General features: G+C 33.7%; 1 protein-coding gene across 1 annotated transcript in view; it reads left to right on the plus strand.

The window, feature by feature from the left end:
* Positions 1–1,040: 1,040 nt before the first annotated feature.
* LOC134680093 (lachesin-like) overlaps positions 1,041–19,217 on the plus strand; it is a 110,434-nt gene continuing 92,257 nt past the window's right edge. The window contains exon 1 of the mRNA XM_063539133.1: positions 1,041–1,557. The gene's annotated coding sequence lies outside the window, so the exon portion shown is untranslated. The remainder of the gene's footprint in view (positions 1,558–19,217) is intronic.

The following is a 19,217-nucleotide window of genomic DNA, read 5'->3' on the forward strand; positions in this document are numbered from 1 at the left end:
TGACTAGAATCTTGGAGGATATAACCAACGGAGACGCCATGTCTAAAATTTTCGGTACAAAATAGTCTGCCGTTTTTTGCGGGGGAGGGGCACATCAAATGTATAGGTATGTCATGTCAGATAAACGTCAGTCCATACATATGGTTGACATGAGGTTGACCATTGGCCGCCTATTTTCGACAGAGGGGAACGCCTGTTAATGGCGGCTCCATTGTTAATTACTCCGAGACTAGAATCGATAATATGATTTTTTATGCAATAGCGTAAAAGGTTATTATTTATTCATGGCTTCGTTCGTCAAATTTATATGTCTGTGTCCATTAACATCTGAGTATTGTTTTTGCAAACTGACAGATGCAATTTAAGTAATTAGTTACTTAGAATACCTACCTAACTCTGAAGATGTTCTGCATAAAACAATTAATAAACATCACTCGTCATTAGGATTTTGTTACATGTATACGACAGAAACAAATAGGTGTACACTTAATTATGATTACAGGTATTCATAATGACGTAACCTGTCTGAAGCTTCAAAATGAACTAGGCTTTATTCGCTTGAGAATACGACTCAAAATAATTTGAACGTTTCGTTAAATTTGATACGGCCTGTAGAGTCAAGGGTGTAGAGGAATTAACGTTGGCTTATGGCACTGTATTAATTTTGAACCGTAGTAATTTTGTCGGTGACAGAACTAAGACACCGACTCATAATTCACTTTGTAACGCAAATGAAACTAGCGTTTAATTTACTGTTATAATTTACTAAATTCCTTTACGGTCCAAAGTGCTACGCTTACTACGTAGCCGCAACCGCGGAGACCCTTACTAGCGACATAGCTTGGGGTTGGGGCTTCGCTTCAGCTCAGTAGCAATGTTCTAGAACTTAGCCTGTTTTTTGGGATGTTTAAAGATGTCTCACAGTTTGTACTGATTCTTTATATTTAAGAAACAAGAAATGAATTAAAAAAACAGCTTACGAAATTGGGGATATACATGATAATAGAAAAAAACGAAACAAGCATCACGGGCCGACTCGGTTCGCGGTCTACGTTACACTTTACATAAAAACATCGCGTTGAACGACAACGGGGCATCAACTTTCCCAGCGAAGACATAAGCGAAATTGAATTACACATATTGAAAAAGAAATGTGTAGCTCCTTGGTAGGCGTGGTTTGGTTTAAGACTCCTCCTACCCAGTGATCCGCGCATGAATCGCAGCGTCGTCGCAGGCGAGTCGCGCGCGTGAAGTCAGTGTGAAGTGAGCCGTGCGGCCGGTCTGTGTCGCGCTCCTTCGCAACTTTGCCACTCCACCGCGACGAGAGTAGTTCTCGCTTCTCCACTCCCGACGCGAATACACAAACTTTCGAGTGTTTGACTTGGGCGAAATTTAATATAACTTCGTCGGACGAGCTCGGGTTGTGAGATGAAGGAAAGTAATGAAAACAAATAAATATTTTGTTAATTAAAACAACAGTCTTAAAGTGTGAAACTTGTGTGTTTGAAGAGGATGTAAATAGCAGATGGTGATGTTCAGACAAGATTACTGCAAAAGGTATATTACTCCTTCCGTCGGCTCCATTATGATAATTTAATCAAATACCTACTGGAAAACAGGAAATCTATTGGAAGACTTACCTTTATCATACAGGTTCATAGAATCATAGGTCATAAAAGAACCTCAACACGTCTTACAATGATATAATGCGGCAATAGAACTGGGAAAAGCAAAAATATAGACATAATTTTATTAGCAATATTAAATAAATGCAAACATATATAAAGCAAACCCTGTTATGCGAAGGTTATAAATCTATTACACAATACTTACAAGCGTTGAACAACTATAGAAACATATATATTACAATAGTCATCCCTCGTGTGAAGTGTGTAATAAATAAGTAGGTACCTACCTGATTTTACTTAAGTTTTCGCGTGTAAGTAATTTAAATATAAACTTCACGTTTTTTTAGGGTTCCGTACCCAAAGGGTAAAACGGGACCCTATTACTAAGACTTCGCTGTCCGTCCGTCTGTCACCAGGCTGTATCTCACGAACCGTGATAGCTAGACAGTTGAAATTTTCACAGATGATGTATTTCTGTTGCCGCTATAACAACAAATACTAAAAACAGAATAAAATAAAGATTTAAATGGGGCTCCCATACAACAAACGTGATTTTTGATCAAAGTTAAGTAACGTCGGGAGGGGTCAGTACTTGGATGGGTGACCGTTGTTTTTTTTGCTTTTTTTTGTTTTTTTTTTTTGCATTATGGTACGGAACCCTTCGTGCGCGAGTCCGACTCGCACTTGCCCGGTTTTTTCTAATACAATGATTTTTTTAAAGGAAACCATAAAAATCACCAAATTTAATGAAGCACCAAAAAAAAAAATGAAGTGTAAAACTAGAAGTGCTCACCCTTAATAACGTTAACGCTCAGTAAAGACGGTTTTTTGAGTCCAATCCCTAAAAGGGTCAAAAGGAAAATACGTGAGGGCGGCGAAGGCCAAATCTAGTGTGCGTTAAATTTACCAAAACGTAATACCCGGGCTTAGTTTACGTAGGTCAGATTTCTGTACCTAATGATTTTAATTATAATAGTTTGCCTTTGGGATAGGTTACATCCTACCAAGGAGAGATCGAAAAAAGTAGTATTTGAACATTATAAATAAAATAAGTAACGTGCTATTATTATAAATAATGCCAACAGAGTTTTATTCAGAACTTTTTTTATCAACAAAGACAAATTTTATTCTATATTTTTACCAGACTGATTTTAATTCTATATTTTTACCCAACTGCCGAAAGACAGATATGTTTTTAAATATAGGTACTTACATAGGTTACGTTTTGATATGTGGGTAACAGATTTATTTTAAACAGTGTTCATATCAATGGCGGTCTCAATTTTTCTATTCATTAAATCTATTCAGCTAATTTTTTTCACGGTTTCAATATATCATTTATCTTTCTACTAATGCTATTTGTAACCAACCTTGCAGCAATATCGATTATGACTACTCGTTTTTCTAGCGACACCACTGCCTAACTTCACCTACATTTCGCTCTTTATCCCTTATTAGTACAACGGGATATTATTTCCCACTTGGTCTATTCGTATAAAATCGATGTAATTTAAATGGCAACAATCAAAAAAGCTTACCATACAGTTTTAGACTCTTGGTAAATATTCGATTTATTTTACTGGCAACACTTCTTACTTAAACTTCATCTGTCAATAAACGTCAATGTCAAAGTCACCAGTGGTGAAAATGTTGTAAAAAACGGTGTTTGTAGGCGATGTTTGTCCGGATTTATAATATAAGAATCAGGTAAGATGATTTTGCTTGCAGTTATGTAAAATTAAGTATATTGTTTATTATTTAGCATACAAAAATACTGTTTGTAGAACTGTTGCTTTAAACTCAATAAATGTCCTTTGAATTTGTAGGGTCCAACTGGTTCAAAAGAGAAAATAATTCTCGTTGTTAATAATACTTATAATATACTAATCATGACTTTATAAAATTCGGTTTTAAATTTCCCGTATGTATTTTTAGTAAATAATACAACACGATTTTATATTTTCACGCCCACTAAAAAAATAAACCATCTATTGATATTATTTTTTAAAGATTAGTAAGAGATCATAACTTTTACCGCATTTTTTCTGTCAAATATTTTCAATAAGTACGTTTGACGTTGACATTGACGTTTGTTGACCGATAAAGATTGTGTTGCCAGGAAAATTGATCTAATATAGTAAATAGTAGTAGTAGTAAACTTTATTAAGCGAAGTCATTGAAAAAAACTACTTTGATTTTATACTAACAGACGAAGTGGGAAATAATATCCCCTTGTAAATACTAATAAGGGACTGTTACTGTACTTAACAATTAAATAGTAAGAAAATTATACGAAAGTGAACGTTTTGTTTCTATATTACTATTATTTTCCTTTTTTATGAATGTTTCCGTATTATTTTTAACTCCATATAAAATATAATGAAAAATAAGAACACCACAACAAAAAAAATTTAGTTTTACAAAATGTAGTCATCGAACAAGGGGAAATAATTTCCCACCAGAAATCACCCCATTGCACTTACCTCCTCCACTTTTGACATATTTTTTTCTGAAACTAGATGCCAAACTTACCTATAAATCGACCCCAGTTTCTCATTTGCAGAAAATTGATGCGCTGTCCTTAAAGCTGACCACTGACTAACAGTCCGCCGGACGATATCGGCCGGTCAGTTGTTTGGAACTGTCAAATTTTTGTTCTAACTGACAGGCCGATACCGTACGGCGGCCTGTTAGTCAGTGGTCTGCTTTAGTATATTATTTATATTCACCATGAAATCTCAAATTTGAGGACGGGCTCAGCTCCTGTTTCGTCTTAAGGCTTACAGCCGCACTTCTGTTTTACACTGTTTGAAGGTGTAATGGCACAGAATAAATAACAGTACTAGGTACAGAAGACTCACTCTCTAACAAATCGCGTTTGTTACGATCAGCACAGATATGGCCGCTAGGTGGCGACAGCGCCACGCGCGGCTTATGGCTTTCGCCAAAATTGTGGCGGTACGGATGTAATTTTAGCTACCTGTAGCAAAGCGACGAAATCGCGAATGAGCCACGCCTGGTAATGGGTACTTAGTGCTCTGCAAATTTTTAGAGTCCCATACTATTTTTATTTCTATTAGTCTAATTTAGTGCCCCGCTGCGGGGTAAAGCCCTCCCTTCGTTTTGTCCACTCGATCCTGTCCTTTGTATTTCCCACCATTCCGGGTAAAATGCAACCAAATCGTCCTGCTATCGCCTTTTCGGTCTGGCTGCACCCTTTAAAATTGATTTGGTGTCAAAATAAAACTTAACCTATTACCTAATAAAAACATCTTATTCATTAGAATTAAACAAAATTATAACATAACACCAAAATGGATACCACTCAACATATGCCGATATATCGAACACAGCATATTTTTGTTTCGCGATTTTAGGGTTTGGCTTCATAGTAAAACTTGTTAATTATGACCTACATATTCGCCCCTCAGAGTATGATCTTGACCACACATGACAAGTTGCCTATACAAACCTATATAGGCAACTACAAAATGTTTACTAAAAGACAAGTCATGTTTTTAATAATCCATAACAATGTTGATGTTAGTGTTATTACAGTCTACTTTCATCAAATAACAAATCCATTAAGTGCATAATTTTGGAACGTGCGGCAGTTATCATAATAATATTAATTTGTATAAAACACTCTATACAAAAGTCAATAGAATTTTCTCTAAGTTGTTCATTAACTTAAAAGCTTCTTGAAAGCTTAACAAGAAGCCTCGTCAGTTTTAGAAAACGCGGACGAACATAATTTAATATTCAATTCATTTCTGTACGAATTCCTATATAACGGATGATTTTTAAAAGCTCCGAGAGAAAAAAAAATCGTTAAACGCTGTTTTAAGGATGACTCACGTTAGACCGGGCCGTGTCCGGGCCGAAGCTTCTAGAGCTTCGTTTTCTATAAAAACATCACGTGAACATCTGTCATAGAAAAGTAAGCGCCGGAAGTTCCGGCCCGGCCACGGCCCGGTCGGCCCGGTCTAACTTGAGTCATCCTTTTAAATCGACATCAAGCTTACTGACATATACCCATATTGCTACTAAGTTAAATGGTATTTTAGGTATTGGGTATTGTAAATATATATAGTTCGTTTTTTTTAGCATTAGAAATAAGGTAAACAATCTTGATGTGTCTTTTAATTGAAAAACACATTTTAAAAATAAGTTACGGCAAATATGTAACAATTATGAATCTAATACGATCATTTATATTCTTCTGCTTTCATAAGTAATAGTTACTGATTTTTAAAAATCGTTTTTCAATTAAAAGCCTTATCAAGATCGCTTACCTTCTTGCAAGTTCTTTCTAATGCTAAAAAAAACGAACTATAGTAGAAGACTGTGTACTTCTTATACTAATAAGTAGGTAAAATACTCGCAGGAGGTTTTCGAATAGGTAATACGCTCGTAAGGAGAGACGCATGACATATCGGTTAAACTAAAACATTGTTTACATATAAATTATTTCCAATTCGCCATACTTCCGTAACCAAAAGTGACAGGGGAAATCAAAATTTACAAAGTGTCCCTTATTGAATTACAACTATATGAACTATCTTGAGTCATACTAACTTAATTCAAAAATTACGGTATGTCGCGAGAGTGAGTAAAATTACTTTAAAATTAAAACCTAAATTATTAAATAATATTAAACACGTTAGAGATATCAAAGACGGACCCAAATATGTAGATTTCGTATATGTTAGTTCTTTCACAGCAATCTACTCGTAGAATTCTAGATATAAAAAAGTGTTTTTCTAGACAACGTTTAAAAATATCATAACAAATAAGTATTAATTTCTTTCAAAAACCGTTAGACAAAAATTGAGATAAAAGATTGAAGAACAGATAGCCGTTTGCCTTATAATTCTATCTGAAGAGCAAAAGTAGGAGATACAATTCAAAACTTGTCAAAAATCGATGAAAACCTCGGGTAGCCCCTTAACAAATGTCCCCAGTTATGTGAAGTAGGTATTATGTCTGAAAGTTTGCATTAATTCCGTACATAACTTTTTTAGTAACAAAGGGATGAAAGGTAAAGTTTTGTTTACCTGATGGTGGTGGTGTTTACGCATGGTATTTTGGCTCCTCTACACGATGGACCAGCGCCGACCACTCCAAGGGACGCAGTCATGCGGTAGAATGAGATATCAATATCACTTGCTCCCTCTAACGCATAAATGGGTCCTTTGGAGTGGCCGGCGCTGGGCCATTGTGTAGACGAGCCATTAGATCGTGATATCAGATGAACTGATGTAGCAGATGTTGGTGAGCACGTTTCGTAATTAGGCTGCAAGTAACGAATTCCGTTTACAAGCCGAAGACCCGTGACATACGGACAGCTAGACGGACAGCAGAGTGACGGCAATGGGCTTTCATTTCACCCTTTGAGTAACTACCGGACCCTAAAAATTAATTCCGAGACCTCATAATGTAATAAAGTTCTATAAATATTTAAGGACACATGGTTAAACCTGGAGTTACCATAGTTACCAGTATTTGACACTGGGTTACCTAACGGATTAAGCGCTAACACAGCGTCAAATTTTACGCACACATTGCACTTAATTTAATTTGAAAACGGGACCTAATCAAATTATAAGTGAAAATAATATTACTTTAAATGAATATACTTACACTCTAAACTGGTGAAATAAATAAATTTGTTTTACTTTTCATAAAAGGTTTGTCGTATTGACAAAAAATAATCACATTAGGTAGGGGCCCCGATTGAGGCCACTGGCCCCGTTTTGGACATTTAAGCACCTATTGTATAATCTTAATACATAAATTAATTCGTTATATATCATTACAAACTCAATTCGTTACAATCTATTTATTACGATTTCATCTGGCCAAAAAGGGTTCCAAGGTGACCAAAACCCGGGGCATCTGCCCTATTGCCTTTTCGCTAAATATGTTACCATTTTACGTTATGATATAAATTAAATATCTATAAATAATAATATTTAATAAATATTATAGGACATTCTTACACAGATTGACTAAGTCCCACAGTAAGCTCAAGAAGGTTTGTGTTGTGGGTACTCAGACAACGACATATATAATATATAAATACTTAAATACATAGAAAACAACCATGACTCAGGAACAAATATCTATATCATCATACAAATAAATGCCCTTACTGGGATTCGAACCCAGGACCATCGGCTTCACAGGCAGGGTCACTACCCACTCGGCCAGACGGGTCGTCAAAATCTATATGTATCTATTTTGTGTTACTTACTTTACTTTGTGTTTTTTTTTTGTATTTTGTGTTGTGTTTTGTATTTTGTAGGTATGTATTTATTTATATAAAAGGAATATGAACTCGGTTTATATATTTTTAAAGTTACATTGAAGGTGCATAACGAATAATATTGAAATTAATGCAAAGCTTACGCCTTGGAGCCCGAATCTGACTTTAATATCTGGGCCAGAAATGCCACAATTGACAGCTGACAGATCAAATGCATAATAGTTTCAGAACAAAAAATTATAATCAGAATCGAACTCTTGCAGTAATAAGTGAAAAGCCGTTGGTTTGATACACCTCAATAGCATAAACCTATGCACATGAACGCTGCTCTGCTGGCCAGCTATCCATTGTCTCTAATCAATACGCAACACTCACGTAACTAAACCCGAAAACGCGTCAATTATTTGATTTTGCAACCAAAAATCTGCCACGAGACGGGACAACCTGTCACTGGGTGTATCTTAACAAAGTAACCCGGATCAGGAACCCCTTAAAATAAATTATATGCGTTCCAAACTTCATGATGCAAATAAATACCTAACAATGTCAAAATTTCTAAATAGAAAATGGCTTGTTCGTTAACAAGATAATTAAGTAAAGTTACTACCAAAGTAAAACTTTTTCACTTAGTACTCCCCTAAACTCATGTTCCTTAAAGGAAAACTTTTACAAATTAATAGGCTGACTGACCTACCGAGCATTTGTAAAGCAGGCCACTGACGAACCTTCCAAATGGATGCCGTTACAATGGATTCATCCAAATGGAAGGCATCCTAATATTAAACATTGTACGTTTTTGACATTCACGGACCGATTTTGGATTGCAGCCACGCTATTTGGACTGTTGAAAGGCTCGTCAGTGGCCACCTTAAGATACGCTCGATGTAAATTGGGAAATACTTATTTTCTTTCAATTTATTTAGTCAATTTTATTTTAAATGTGTTAACAAATTCTTATAAGCACCCATAGTACAAGCTTTGCTTAGTTTAGGGCTAGGTTGATCTATGTAAGATGTCCCCAATATTTATTTATTTGTGTAAGTAATGTTTTATTACCTTGGCATACAAAACCGAAAAACTTAGGTATTTTTCATAGTATTTTTATCTATCATGTTTTTTACTGGAATTGTGAATTGCAACTGTTGTAGACCTAGGAAAAACGGAACCATAAACAATAATTATCGAACCGGAATTCTACCAGCGGCATTCACGCAGTGTGTGCAGTGCGAAACAAATCAAATTCTATATTAATTGACGTGTGTGGTATGGCTGCGAAAAATACACGCGTACCGGTCAGACTGTGCCTTTGATACATTTTGTTAGCTATTTTTAATGAATTTCTTAAAGTAAATAAGTAGTTATTTTGTATTGTTGGTAGAGATAATAGTAGTACGTACGGTTTTCATATAATATGTATTTGGTTGTGACTCAATTAATACGAAATAGGGCTTAATAGGGTCTTACTCGAACTTGACGTATACAAGTGTTGTTGTGGCCTATTTGCTGAGTATAATTCATTGTCTTGTCTATGGAACCTAAAACTCCAGTGGTGACGCTTGCACGTCAAAAATAAAATTGTGTTTCTAAAACTACCGTCCTTACCGTTTTACTACAGTTCCTAGTGCAATGCGGACTAACACCGGAAACTTTCATCAGGGTTACCGTCGTAGCTCAACCCTTATCTCCTTACACAATAATGTTTAGCACTCCCACCTTACTGGCCGGACGTAATAAAAATCAATTACACCTCGGCGAGGTGATAAACTTACTTTTAATTCGACTCTTATCTTAATAGTGCGAAGAATACCGTTAAGTGGATTTCGAGTCGCGAGTGAGGCTATATTTCCTGAACAGTGAGTAATTTAAAGACGGCAACCACTGATATCTGCGGACGCATCCATTACGTCCCACTAGCGGGGAGGGGGAAGGTATAAATTATATAGCGGAACACTTACTCGCTTAAAATTTTGTACTCAACGGCTCATAATACAGTAAAATTATACATTTTGCGTTATAATTTTACATCAGTTCTTAGGTATAATATAAGGGTTAGGTAGGTAATTTATATGGAATTCCTCACCGCCACGTTCTACAAAATATTTATTTACGATAAAAAAATGTATGAGTGCCTATTTTGAAAAAACATTTTTTTTATGGAAAATAAATATTTTGTAGAACGTGGCGGTGATGAATTCCATATAAATTACCTACCTAACCCTTATATTATACCTAAGAACTGATGTAAAATTATAAAATTTTGAAAGGCTTTATCTCGGAAAATATCAGATGTACAGAGACAATTCTAGTGTCTTATTGTAGCAAATTTAGTCTCTAGGAAGTTACTATCAAAAACTAGTACTTTAGGGTTATAACCGCCCAAATCTAAAAAAAATTGCGGTTTATTCGATTTTTGACAAAGTTGCGTTCGGCGCTCGAGGTCACAAACTTGGATTATTCATTGGGCCAACATCATAAACAAGCTTGCAAAAAATCAGAACTACCGGATTTGACGCAAAAGAGCCAGGTTACAAAATTCGACAAAGTTACTGGATCATCAAACAGATGACTATTTGAGCAGTTGAGTACAACATTTTAAGATTTTATCTAACTGTAAAGGAAGGGCAGGGGTCGTTGTACAAATTATTAATGGACTAGGAGTGTTTTGAAATGTTGGTTAGCAATAAGTTTTAGTAGATATTGGCTATCTACACGACAGTAGTACCTATATGGCGGCTGTAAAGTACAAAAGTTGTGCGATATTTTAAAAATATTTTAATACCTACATAGTATGAGATTATATGTTTAGGAAAGTAAATGTTTTGCCAAGTCCAACGGGATTATGGATGTTACATAAGTAACTATATTACCCACTGTTATATTTAGTTATACTTCCTGTATACAGGCATATCTAAATTTAAAATATCAGACCAAGACTGGATGTCACAAGAGGTGTCCATTTTAAGCTTCTCTCGCTAAAAAATTTATTCGCAGCGTCAGTCACTGTCCGTTGGAAATCAATAGCCAATATGCGCTATCATTCCGCCATCTAGAGCTTCCTGGCTTATACCAATAGGGTTATGTTTTGGTTGGGTTTTCGCCGTGTTGTGTGACGGGCCAGTTTTTGCATCACACACCCCTATTCATTAGGCCCTCTCTAGTGTCCGTGCCCGCATTAATTACAGCCTAACAAACGCCATACGAATATTCCGAATTTAAAAGCGCAATACCTACGTGAACGGGTCGGATTTCCTTAGCGTCCTCGCTTTTTGTAGCCTATTTTTATGTACGAGTAGTGGAGTTGTAAAATAACGCTAACGAATTATTTATGCAGGCACTTGAAATGATCGAAAAAATGTAAACATTACTAGTAGGTTAATAGTATAAACACACACTTTTTACGAAGTACTTCATAATATTTTCATGTCAGTCATGTCGAAATAGAACTCTGACAGTAATTGAATTATTACAAGATTACGTTTTCAAAATAGTATCATATCTACATTTATGTCGATAATTCCCAGAAAGGCATTACATCCACAGATTCGTAAAATAATATGGCAGTCGCTTTATTAAAAAGCTAATAGTGCCTGCCCCAATTCCTAGCTAAAGTTTCCAAAAGTAGATCCCGGGCTCCTACATCCGGAATAGCGCTTTAGTCAGGAGTACCTGGTCTAGATAAAAATTGTCTTCTCTACTTCTAAAATGCACCAAATTTTCGATGCACTTCTGTTCTAATACTGGGTTGCTACCACATTTCCGATATTTAGCATCAGTGGTTGCGTAATTCGGATTTATTGTGATTAACAATTGAACAGTCATCCATCAGTAACAATAGGTAATTATTCTGACCGCGCAATTAACAGACTACATAGGCAGTTTTAAATTAATTACTACGACCCCTGCAATCAAGTAGTGCACTAAACATGTCAGTGTGTTTACTTAATATGCGTCACAGAATTATAATGAAAAATTATATTGTTCATTCAACTCAAAATAATAATAATGTTCGTATTACGCTGATCGCGTCGAAAATATTACGTGCTGATTGCCATAAGTACGCCGTAAATCTCTAAAATAAACAACGTTACTCAAAATCCAAAAATCAATAATCAAAAGCTGACAATTGCACTTCAAGTTTAAAACTTTATTTATGTCTAGTGGTCTCTCATGGTACAATTCGAAATCACTTGTTGTTGGAAGTTGATATCTAAAACCGTCAATAGTTAGAAAGTTAGCTAACGATGTAAACTTTCTTGGAACCGCTTTAATGAAGGTTTGGTAGGCATTGCTTTGATGGTATAAGATTGTAAAGGTGACGGTGAAAGGTTAACATTCGATGGTGATAATCTTATAATATTAAGATAAGGACGCTGAATAACTAACAGAAAATACATCAATATTTAATTACACAAACGGGTCTACCGCGTTATAATTTCAATGTTTTTACCTTAAATTCCAACCCGTAGACCCGTTTGTGTGATTATGTAAATATGTGTACCTACATATCGCGAGAGTTTAAAGTGTTATATACTTACATCAATTTTCAATTATTTTAAATTACCTTAACTATTTTTAATTACTATACAAAAATTCATTAATATGCATGTTTTTTTGTTGAATAGGCATATATATAATTAAGTCACATTTCATGCATGAAAAATCCTTCTTAGTACAGGATTAGGATTATGCCAAATCGAAAGCAAGTACTGTAACATTCTCCCCCCTCTCTCCTCAACTAACCCTAACTACCCCTACTCAGCTAGACCTAGACCTGCCTAAAGTACTAAAAATTCCAATAAGAAAATCTAAAAATCTAAAATTCTTAAAAATACCGTAAACCGTCATTACCTTTAGTAGTTATTATGAAATAATGAAAATAACCTAAATAAATTCTAATTAAATAAGTTAATATCTTGAATTGGATCAGTAGATTGGCCAAATGATCGTCTAATGTTTATGTAGAACCCTTCGTCGTAACCGTTAATAGTAACCAAAATCCTTTTCGCATAATAGAAAAGAGTTATGTATAATATTATAATATATACGCCTATAAATCCTAATAATGTTAAATAATTATTAAACCGTGAATTACGTCAGAGTAAAATATGTCAGAGTATTAAGAAATATCATTGCAAATTAAAGTTATAGTAATGTTTGACTTAATTAAATTAAGTCTGTAATAAAATGTAATCAATAAATCAATAGTAAGTATGTCATAATCAAATAAGTCTGTAGTATGTCATAGTCAAATTGTCTGTAAAGTATGTCAATGTAAGTAAAGTCCGTCAAATGTAATAGTCAGTTGGTCAAAGTACAATTACTCATAAATGTCACAATATTTTGTTTTTGGGGTATAGATGTCGCCCCGCCTCCGCGACACCCGTGATCATCATCCAGTTGCAGGACAGAATCCCCGCCCCAGTTCTGAAGGAACTATATTGTGGTCCAGAAGGGACATCTTTTAATAATGACAGGCCATCACCATCATTCGACCATATCATTATTTTGTGACATTTTTCGTCAACAATGAGAGGATATCAAAGGGACAATTTAACATAACAAAATACTGGTAGTAGAGCAGCAGTATTTGATCCACTCTAATTCTCCAGAACTCTGCAATTTTGTAATACATTTTAGTAATCAATGAAGTAATATTAACCAAACTATAATTGTAGTCATTTTGAATCACACTTTCGGACCAAAATAAACCACGGATCTTGCATCTGCCTCGATCTAGCCTGGATAAATCACTCACTGATATAATTTCAATAATATATATGACCCTGTATTTTTAAGGTCAAGTGGAAAAATCACAGATAATCTGCAGAAAACAGAATGTAATCGTCATACAAACTGCTAAGGGACAGGCAAAACAAATATTTCTTTGTAAGCAAATTGATTCTACAATACTACATTATATTGTGGTTATTAACTTTAGTTTTTCCCACAATATATTTCTACCAGTAGCGTTGCAAGGGTACAAATATATACAGTCATGTCATAAGTAAGTCAAGTTTGTCAATAAGTCATAAATAAGTATATGTAATAAAGTCCTAACAATCCCTAACCCCAAACTACATCCTAGTTAACTCTAACTGAATCTAACCCAAAAACCCATAAAAATGAACAACAAATGCAATAATATAGCCATAATTGTATCGAAAGGGAACCTAGCTATCTACTGTAAATATCTAATGGCTTTGATATATTAAATTTATAAATCTAGATCAATTCTACAAAACCCTAGACCAAACAAATAAAAACCTAGCCCTAACAGCTATACTATCCAACTATTCTACCGAAATGTTTGCAAACTAGCATCCCGGGATGCACATTTAATTTACTCGCGCAATTACTCGATGTGCAATGAGTAATTTCTATGCTATAGCTAACTAAGACGAGTGGAGACACCTCGTTTTAGACCTAAAAAACCTATTTCTCCGTGTGCTAGCCATACTTTCACACAGTGGATTAGGACAGCGAAAGTAAGGCCGGAAAGGGGTAATATAAAAGTGAATATATAAGTATATAGATACGGGATAATTGGACTAGAACCTGGCTTCTTTAAGAAGTCTAAATGACAACCCAAATCTTCCAGATCCTAGGGGGTGAACCTGTCTTAATAAAAGCAGGAACTGCCAGGCCCCCACCTGGTTTTTATCCAAAACACCGCAAGTTAGTAATCTGCACTGTAGTTGCCACCGTTAGGTTACCTGCACAACTTACTAACCCCCCAACACTATGTTGGATCGGAACTAGTTCTCTCTATCCCATAAGTATGAACGAAATAACTCACTAAACTAAATTAAAATTAATATATAGAGTATTCCAACCAAGTTCACTTCAATGCTTAATATCACTAAAATAAACCAGGCCAAAACACTACACATATTAAACACAATTAAAACACAAACTAATTAATGTTCACTGGAAACAACTCAAGACTATACAATATTTAAGACTCTATTGATTTGTAACCTAGACTTCACTTAGTATATTGTAACACACTAGCGCTTGTCTGAGCACAAATCAATAAATAATTAAGAAAACTCTATGAACAAAATTAACTTTACAATATTAAGAAGTCTATTGATTTATAATTTAAACTTTACTAGTACAATATTAAATACTAGCACTTGTCTGAACCACAAATCAATAAACAACACAAAAAGAATTAAACCCACTAAAATTAACACAATTTAAATTTACTTCTCTAAAATTATTCAAGTAAAACCCCACAACAAATTACACTATATTATGCTCCAATCCAAACTCTACCAGCATCATGAGAAACTAGCAAAGTTCAGACTAGGACACAATATAGGCAACCTAGATAGACCTAGCTCCCTAAGCTAGAGAACCACGTCCGACGGTCCGCGGAAGGCGACCAAGAATGAATCCCATGGGTTTTTCTGGATCCCTACTATGATCCTGAAATCCCACTTCCTTGCTCCTGATTGGTATTTTCCATAACCAATACTGAATTTCATAATTTCGTACAATCCTTTCACTAATTACACCTTATTTCCTAATTAAAATAAGGTCCAAATTGACCTACTTTTGGGTGTGGTTTAAACTATTTCTTTACGCCTATGGGATTGACACTACAGTTTTTTATTCTAACCACCTTTGTTTTTCTATATGACACATATTGTAGAGCCCCGCCCTTTTGTTAATTCTTTATAATATGGTTCAAATTTGCATAGAATATTTTATCCACAACAAACATTATTCATTCAATTTTACGATGACGTCTGTAATCGGAGTCTAAACACTTGAAACTTAAGAAACCGAACTAATTTTTAACAGAATCTTATACTACAAAAGCTTTATGACACTGAAATAAAGTTCAAATCATTTTATGAATAAGTATCTTAATATTTTGGTTTACTATTAATCACCAAGCTCTCCAAAACTATATCTAGAATTTCAGAAGAAATGGCCTACTTGAGATATGAGAAGAAATATTACCGTGGGACACAATATTGAAATTTAACCGACTTAAAAATAGAACAATACTATGTTGACATATAATGTTAACATGGAAGGAAGCCGCTGACATGTTACAATCGCCTCCCAAAATTTGCTGTAGCTTAAATATATTAACTATATATTTGCGAAAGTAAATTTTCGAAACAAAACAAAACAATAAAAATAATATAAATTAAAAAATGATGCAATTTGAATATAATAAGAACCCTTTTAACATTCTTCCCTTCTGTGTGTGCCTTTTTTTTTTGTTGCGGCTGTGTGTGGTGTGTGTTTAAACCAAACTAAAGAATGGACATTTCTGAAAGAATAAGTTTCTAAGTTCAGACATGTTAGAAATAAACAATTAAAAAAAGCAACCAGTTCAGCTTGCCTCAACAAGAAAATAGAAGTTGTGCTTGTAGGACATTTGTCCTAACCTTCTATCGATCCTAATGATACATACGTCGTTTCCGACTTTATGTCTATATTTTAGCGACCAAGAGAGGAACAGACGTATCTCTTTTTAAGACAAGATTGAACCTTTTACCAAGGAGCACACTTTGCCACTCGAGGGGTTTTTAGGGCATTCTATGCCACACATTTTCTTTAAAAGATTTAATTCCAACACCGTAACTTATGACTTAAATCTTCAAAAAGCCTTTCCTAGTCGGGCGCATGTTCATCATTAACGGGACGTTAAAATAAAAGATTAAACTATTGTTTAACCTTTCGCTTCTACAATGAAGCTCTAAATTAATTGAATTATTATAATTGTTAAAATTCCTATATAGTACTGACCAATAAAAAAGCACAACTAATCATTAAACTGATTCGAAATGAGCTAAATAATAATACATATCGTCGTTAAATAGAATCTAAGCTCACTTCGCATTATGCTTTTCCATGAAGAAAGCACTATGACGTCACATTAATGATGGGTGAGTGAGTTCTAGATCTGATGTTGTGTGTAGTGTAGAGATAACACGGAGGCAGTTTAAAATCTGCAAGTATGCTCTTTTTTTTTTTAGCGAGCCTAACCTAACTCCAAACTACCGTGTTACCTCCCTTGTATAGTGTAGTGTTCCAGTCAGAATGTCAAAAGAAAGTATTTTGATTTTAGTCTTGCTATTTTCTCAGGGCCCTGCATACATTTTTTTTTTGTTTCACCAAACATTCGTCATATTTATGCTTCAACATTCTCACTTTCACACGCCCCTGAAAATCTAACAAAACTTTCGCTAGTAAAATAATTAAAATCAAAGAAATGTTAATAATATGTATTTTTTATGAAAATTCACTGTTAGCAAACATACAATCAATACATCCATAAAAAGGTTTTTTTTTTCTCTATTACTCATTTGAAAATACTAAAGCAATATACTACATAGTCAAAGTTTATACCATCTTGTGAAAAAAAAAAACTAAACTACATCTACTTGCTATAAAATATAACTATGGAGAGCCAAGCAAAATAATAATAAACATATTAAGCTTTGAATTGATTTAAAATTATTTATTTAAAATATTTCTGAAAAGAACCAATGGGATAACCAAATATAAAAATAAATAAACTTTAAACTATATTTAGAAATTACTAAAAATTCAAAACGTAAATAAAGAATAACTAATATGTTTGCAATGTAATATGTAGATAATACATTATTAATATTTCTATTTTAACCTAACCTACTTATTGACCAATATAAAGTACACATTGAAATTTTAGTATTTATGTTTATTTTAGTCTATATTTATTAATTCACATGTATTTAGATCAAAATGCAAAACCAAGTTACCTAAACCAAAACTTGTCAATCACTGCAAAAATCGACCCTATTAATATGTGTCATAAGCTACAACAAATTACCTGTTTGCTTAAAAGTCATGGAAATAAAACTATTTAAGTCAAACGCAAAATTGTGGCTTATAGAAAAATATTTTACTGTATTATTTACCTACTCATAATAATTCTGAATATATACATGAATATATAAATTATGTAACCTGAAAAATTAAAGTCTCAAAGTAATTGAACGTATAAATACAATGTAACCCGTTTCTTATATAGGTACCGTAAAACAGTTAAACTTCAAAATACTTATTGTCATTTTATATTTTAATTTATTCGATATCAATTATAGCTCAGAAATTATAATACTATTAACAACCTATGGTTACACATAAGAACAATAATAACAAAAGTTATAAGCCACTTCAATAAACACTAATATATAAAATAAAGCAATAGATTAATCGCGACCAAGTAACTCACGCATTCCTATACCTACTTAAAGATTTCGAAAATAAATAGATAGACCCACTCATATAATGCCGAGCGAATATGCACCATAATGTAATGTGCACAAACTCCATTGCGTACCAATAATCCCATAAGCCCATTTCGTTATGTTCGTAAAGCCCATTTGTATGAAGTAATCTATAAATCAATATACCTATCCTATGGACTTTGTACAAAAAAGTTTGTTTAATAACGCAGTGTTAACACAATTGAAATAACTGTGACTATGAAATAAATAATTGACGTTAATGCCCAATCATGTAAATATAGAATTAATTAATATACCTTGATGAATTAGACTGTTATTGTAACCAAATGTAGTGAATCTATTAAAATAATGTTAACCTAAAGCACTAAGCATAAAACCATCCCATAAATATGTAAATTATAAAATTTATTTGAATTCATACCAAACGCTATTTATAAACAATAAAAGCATTCAAACTTTAACTTTGAGCGACAAAGCACACTCCTATCATATAGCACTCAAGTGGTTGGCACAACACTTTTTGTAATTTCTTCGAATGACTTAAACTTTAAACTCAAATTTCAGTCAAGTGGCCGGCGCGACGTGTTTTTGTTAACAGTCTAACTATTCTCGATAACTTTTAATAATGTGTCGAGTGACGCTGATAACAAATTAACCGTAAACAAACAGAGTTAAAATAATGTATTAACTTAAACTTTGGTCTCCTAATAAGCAAAAATTAACTGTATGATACTAGGTAAACTAGTAATACCTTTGAATGAGTAACAGCAGTATAATTTTTAAAGCTTTAATAATACTATACTTTCATCGAGTATTTATGCCAAACAACGCATTAATGAAAATGTACTAATAGTGTATGTATGTTTATGATTTATAGAAACAGAAATACGAGATACAAAGTTAATTAATGCAACAAAATGAACTTATCCCTGAATGATAATCTGTTATGTATAATTTTGTTAGATAATTCATAATATTATGTACCTATAAAATATGACCGAATTTTAACAGTAATTAACTTTTATTTATGAAAACAAATAAAATGATAAAATGATGACATTT

Source organism: Cydia fagiglandana, chromosome 3, assembly GCF_963556715.1.
Source record: "Cydia fagiglandana chromosome 3, ilCydFagi1.1, whole genome shotgun sequence".
In the NCBI taxonomy this organism is placed as follows: domain Eukaryota; kingdom Metazoa; phylum Arthropoda; class Insecta; order Lepidoptera; family Tortricidae; genus Cydia; species Cydia fagiglandana.